This window comes from Homalodisca vitripennis, unplaced genomic scaffold, assembly GCF_021130785.1.
Source record: "Homalodisca vitripennis isolate AUS2020 unplaced genomic scaffold, UT_GWSS_2.1 ScUCBcl_113;HRSCAF=1223, whole genome shotgun sequence".
Classification (NCBI taxonomy): domain Eukaryota; kingdom Metazoa; phylum Arthropoda; class Insecta; order Hemiptera; family Cicadellidae; genus Homalodisca; species Homalodisca vitripennis.
This window is the reverse complement of record NW_025776245.1, coordinates 27105-33880: the sequence shown is the minus strand read 5'-3', so window position 1 is coordinate 33880 and position 6776 is coordinate 27105.

Below are 6776 nucleotides of genomic sequence, written 5' to 3'. Positions count from 1 at the left end.
TGTGTCTGTATAAATATTTAATCTAGCCTTTGACTTAATTAAACAATATACTACTTAAAGTTTGTTTTTTTAACCCTACAAACAATTTAAATATTTAAAGACAGTGTAATAAAAGTTTACTGTTTCAAATCGCAGCTTTCTTCTAGTGTAAAATAAGTTAAGTCCATGCAATTAGTGTAAACCGTGTTAAGTCCAAGCCAAAAAAGTTTTACATTTTTTTCTAATAACAGAAAACATTGTTATGTTATTTTGAAGTATAGTACCTTTTAAGGTAATACACAAACTATATTTAAATGAAAATAGGAGGTCTGCAGGAGTAAAATGTCCACAAACTATTAAAAAGTGTAGGTTTCAGATTTACTGAAAACTTCAAACGTGAATATCTCAAAACAATGTTTTTGGACTTAACACTTTACGCAGCTGGCATAGATTTGTAATGCTACACGAATACAATAAGCTAAAAAAATATGTTTGGGATTCCGGGTGCTATACACGGAAAAAAGGGCTGGGCTTGAACGTGTTAAATATTTACCGCTGTATAAAACTAGCCAAATTACCTGGAACGTTTTTGTTCCGATATATACGTTCTCGCGGAAGATATAATAATAACCCCTCATGCAGAGTTTATCCAGCTACCTCCAACAACAACGACCTACTAAATGATGAAAGTATTGTAAATATTTTAGGGGCTGCGACAGAAATAAGACGTGATATGGTCGAGTATGTGGCAGGATATGTGGCTAGGTCATTGAGGTCTAAAATAGTATGTGTGAGTTGTTGCGGTTTGTTAGTAAGTAGTATTACCAAGACAAACAGTTTAAGGGGAGATGTACGCCTAAATCGTAAAAAAAAATCAAAAATGTTTTTTTTTTTCTCTTAAAGTATGGAGTTTTCAAAAAAGTAAGTCGAGTGATGTATAATACTTGCATATTTGGCCGTTGCTTGGTAAAAATATAAATTTTTGAAAAATGACTGATCGCTGTCAGCAGGAATAAAATAGCACTGTAATAGTTGCCATGCGAGGTTGAATAATCCAGTTAGTGCAAGTATACATAAACACAACTGTACTGCTAATGTTTATCATATTGTTGTGTTGGGTAACCTGTTATTACTTTGTTTATTTGACAGTTTTCATTTGGTTATTTTTGTATTTTGTTTTGTTTACGAACAACTCAGTATTGTGAATTGTGATTAGTAAAGTAGTTGTGTTTTTGTTATATTTCTATAGAGAAATAATGCCTAGAACAAATAAACTGTGTAAGAAAAGGAATTTTAGAGGAAACCAGTACAAATCTACTATACCATCTATTAATAGGCCTAGGTGAGTCTAATAGTGAATTGCCTAATGTTTTGGTTAGCCCTAGTCCCTGTAGCTCTAGTAGGCCACACTAGAATCTCAGGCCTCGCTGCTGCCCTGCCGCTGGCTGCGTGACGTCACGGTAAGGGGCGGGCTCCGGCTCAACCATCTCGGCGTTTCGCACCCTCATATTGTAGAGAAGGTATAGCATGACCGGTGGCTTCGAAATGCGCCGTAGGCAAAGACGGAACTAAAGTGGTGGGGGGTGGAGCGGCTCAGTCTGTTGCCGTATTTAGCCTTGTGAACTTCGGTCACCAGTCTTCTATACGTGCCGCCCTAAAAACATTCGCTTGTGCCAATTCACGAGTTGTAATACAATTTGTGAATTAATTGCGTTGTGCTCATTTTGTTATAATTGTATTTATAAAGATATAAACTAATAAAAAACATTCCGTTGAATGTATTTCCATTACATTAGTGTTATAAATAAAACAAAATACAAGTGGCTATGGACGACGCTAGTCTGAGTCACCTGTCGCCTGTTGTTTACTAACGAACTACGCAGTTTCGCCGATTGCGCCGAGTTAACTTGTTGTTATTTTGTTTATTGTTGTAAAATATTTACAAAATGAAGCGTAGTGAATCATCTCTTACTGAAAACACTTTACAGAGAGTGTTAGAAGACGATAGTGATGTTGTTGTGAGTGATAGTGAAACGGAGAGTGAAGAGTCTTCTAGTTTAGGTTATGAGAACACAGACAGTGACCCGGATTATCACCCTGAGTTGCCTTCAACTTCAAATACTAGTAGGCCTAGACTAGATAACTTGTTATTTAGAGCAAATGTTCATAATGATATTTCGTCATCTGAGGATGATGCCCCAGACATAGGACTTGACTTTGAAAGTCCCCCTAGACCTAGGCCTAACCTACAAACAAGGCCAAGAGGTCGGCCAAGTAATGTAGGCCTATTAATTGTCTGAAACCTCCTCTTCAGATTCTGAGGATGGTATGGGATGGGATGAGGTGGAAATGGATGGGAATATTGGTTTTTGCCATCAGTTTTCATTTGATGAGCTAACGGGTCCAAAACATGCTCGTCCTCGTAACTCCTCCCCGTCAAATTATTTCAAACTTTTTTTACAACAGCCCTCCTAGAAACATTTGTAAAATGGACCAGTATGCCACAGAATTTATAAATAAAAGTCAATTAAAACCACACAGCCGGGCAAACACCTGGAAACCTGTGTCTCTCTTAGAGATGCAGGCCTTTTTAGCAATGCTAATAAATATGGGTATAAAGAAACAGCCAACTATTTACAGCTACTGGTGGACCAGTTCTAGTCAATTCATTGCCTGGTTCCCAAGAATGTTTAACAGGAATAGATTTCAAGCAATATTGAGATTTTTGCATATGGTCGACACAGTTCCGCTTGCAAAACCAGGTGAGCCATATTATGATGCGTGCGCTCGGTTCAAACCACCGATTGACCATGTACATAAGGTTTTTAAATTTCATTTTTCCCCCGGTCAGAACCTTGCGATTGACGAGTGTATTATAAGTTGCAAATCGCACAGTCAGCTGAGGCAGTACTTACCAAAGAAGCGACATCGGTGGGGAATAAAGCTTTAGATGCTATGTGACTCGGTCACCCATTACTGCTTGAATTTCTTTGTCTATAAAGGGGCGAATGGCAGTGACAAAGATGAAATTAAATCTAATGGATTGGGCTATTTGATTGTGAAAAGACTTTTGGAGATGGCTGGCCTATTAAATAAAGGCTATCACATTTTCTGTGATAATTTCTTTACTTCTCTAAAGCTTGCTAAATAACTTTACAGTAAATGTACATTTTTTACGGGTACCATGCGTATAAACCGCAAAGGACTTCCTGATTCAGTAAAACCTAAGTTCAAAGTGGGAGAAAAGAAGTACTTCAAAAAAAGATGAAGTTTAATTGAGTATTTTTATTCTGATAACAACTTAATATAAGAAAAGTTAAAATTAAACTTTAATTTACTTCTAAACCAAATGTTTCAAATAGCGTATTCTTTTAGTTGGTCTGTAATTTTGTTTCTCATAAATATTGTTGAATATCAGTCAAACATGTGAAAAAGCCATACATCTTTTTTGTTTATCTGTTAGCCTATGTATCTAGGAGTATGTAAAAAAAATATGAACACTCTACCAGGTCTGAGACCTGAGATATTGCAATTTTAGTAAATCCCAACAACGGTTTTCAAATAAAAAAAAATTTCTGATTATAATATTTTTATTATTTTTTGGAGTTGAGATAGGTTAGTGAATGTATTTTTTATTTATTTTAAATATATTAATTAAATATTATGCATAGTTTCATGGTGATACCTCAAATAGTTTTCAAGATATTAATTTTTTAAGCAACAAGTTACATTGCAAGACGCGAAATCCGAGGCCTAAAATCGCGTTAAATTAAGAAAATTATAAAATTTGTCACAATTGTGCCAAGTTTCATCAAAATCTAAAGAGGTGGGTGTCAAATTAATTATTTACTGAGTGATTTAACATGGAATAACCCTAGGGCATTTTTGCATTTTTTGTGTCAATTATTTTATCAGTGTTTACTTTACACAAGTCATAAACTGCAGTCGCTGTCTTGATTTGATTTTCGTCTGAAAGTTGAAGGCTGGCTTTTCTCAAAATTCTCTTAACAGTTCCTCCCAAGCTATCACATATTGATTTCCCGTGGCTTGTTGCAAATAATGAATGTTCGGCTTTATTCCAAAGTCTTCATGATGGTTTGTTAGGTTTTTGAAACTCTATTTCTATTTTTGTATTGACCAGCACAACCGTCAGTGAAATAATGAACTTGGTTTATTTCGGGATGATTTTCTTTCAGTCAATTCGAAATTTCTTTTTGTACGTAATTCACAAAACAAGTGTCATATTGTAAATCATCACTTATGAAACAATGGTTTGAAATTAAACTTTATCATCCTTTTTCAAGTAGAGACCAACTGGATGAATTGTGCATCCACCTCTGTTCTAGTGATAACTTTCGATTTCATTTTGAATGGTGTAAGAATAATTTTCACTGAAATCCATTACTACAATTGAAGACCCCGGTGCAAGAACGAGACAACTCCATTTTTTTCATATTGTTAGATTTTTACTGTTATTGGCTCACAAAAAAATTCTCTATCATTGACTGCAACAACTATACAGCTCCAATAAACAGACTATGAGCTACAATGGTGATGGACTTATACTGTGGATTTGGCCGATGCAAGAATCAGACAACTCCTGGAGCAGTCTGGTTCTTGCACCGGATGTAGTTCAATTTTTATTCACTAGAGTCGTTAGTCGTTAGTTATTGTTTGGTGTTTATCCTTTCTTTTTGTTAAATATGATTGATAATTCTTTATCATTTTTGCACGAAAGTGATCCAGATGACACAGATAGTGATCCGGACTTCATTCCTTCAAATGATAACTGTAAGTCGACAACTAGCCTAGAACAATCAAGTGTTCCATCAACTTCTGACACAGGTTCTAATCATAGGTTATTAACACTCTAAGTGGCAAGTCTGAGACGTACGATTCACGCCGCCGTGAGGTGGCAAGCGCCGTCACAGCCATCGCTTCACATTTAAGGCTGTTACTCCGCAACCGTCCATTATTTTTAGGCCTAGTTTGAACTATCGCATTCTCCATGAAATTCTCTATACATATCATATAATATAGTGTGTATTCATGTTACTAATGTTTACTGGCTTAAGGGGACCACGTAACCTCTATCCTTCCCATGTTAATTTTGCCAACTTTATGTACCTTTTTCTCAAAAACTATAAAAAATGTGTGCTTGAAATTTTTACCCTATGTACTATACACCTTTTTGTACACATTTATAACTTTTTGTAATAATTGGTTCATAGTAGGAGTTTTGTTAATTTTTTTGTAAGTGTAAACAAAATTATTTAAAAAAAATATGTTTTAATTTTGTAAAAAATGCTTACGTATAATTTACAACAACCAAAAGTTACAAAAATGTAGAAGACTATAAGACAAACACAACAAAAAACCTGTATCTTGATATCTTCTATGGTTGCTGAGAAAAAGGTACATACATAATAAAAAAGTAAACTTTCGGAAAACGCAAAAGAAAGAAAACAAAGAGAATTTTTGACATTACCTATTTATTTAATACGATCCAGATGCATATGATGGTTGTTCTGGCCCCTTTTCCTCAGCATACAACTCCTCCAGTTTCTTTTTAGATAGTTGTTTTGACTGTCTGGCTTTTTTTGAATTTCTGCATTTAGTCGATCCGCTCTCCATATGCGCTGGTCATCAAAGGTTTTGAATACTTTTGCAGAGTGTTTTCCAACTTGAAGGCCCAAATTATTCAGAACCAAGCACTTGCTGATGTTTCCTTTGTTGAAGGCACTAACTGCATCATAAGCTCCCAGTTGAAGTGTTTTTAGTTGAACAAATGTATTCTTCGGAATTCGGTTCCATACTACATTGTTGAAGGATTCATTGGGGTTCTGGCTTTTTCCATGCAAGCATTTTTTTAGTAAATCAGGTGCAGCTAGATCCTTGTATATAGGCTTTACAACCTCCATGATAGCTTCAGGCAGATGAAAATGTGCAGTATGGTCATATTTTTCATTAACAAACACACAAATTTGCTGCTCACAACTAGTCCATGAGGAAAATTTCTCAGTGTATAGCAAACTTCAAAAAATTGTTTCAAGCATTTATACTTATCATATTTTTATAATTTATACACCATTTTAAACAGGAAAAAGAGTAGAATTATTTTAAATTATAACCTGAAAATTAACAATTTTTCGATTTTTTGGTTACACGGTTCCCAAATGAATCCAACAGTTTTCTTTTGACTTGGCGGCAGACGACAGAACAGCTGGCTGCTCGTCTCGTCACTGTTTTGTTTGGCGGCTTTGCGTACTGTTATTGTCAGTATCGCGTTGTTTGTGTTACCGGTAAATGTTTAGGTTATTTGTTCGTCATGGAAAATGTTGGTTCTAGTGATATTCTTGAATTATTGCAAGAGGAAACTATTAGTTCTGACGAGGAAGGTGATGTGCCCGCTGATGAAATACCGGATAATGTTTCGTTGCGAGATATTTCCTCAAGCAGTGAAGACGAAAACCAACTTAGTGATGAAGATTTAAGTGCATCTGACTCTGAAACCCCCCTTGTACATAGACTTCCACAGCCCCCACAACCGCTTGCTTGGATCCAAGTACTTCCACCCGAGCCAGACAGAAATATTGAAGCTGAGTTCAGCGTAAGAAACCCTGGTATCAAAGACTGTCCTGCCAGAAACTCTAGGCCTGTGGAATACTTTTACCTTTTCTTTACTAACTACCTATGGAAGCTGATAACAAACGAAACTAACTTTTATGCTGCAAAAACTATGAGAGACAAAAGAAATTCTGGTAAGCTTAGACGATTTTCTAGGCTGAAAGAATGGG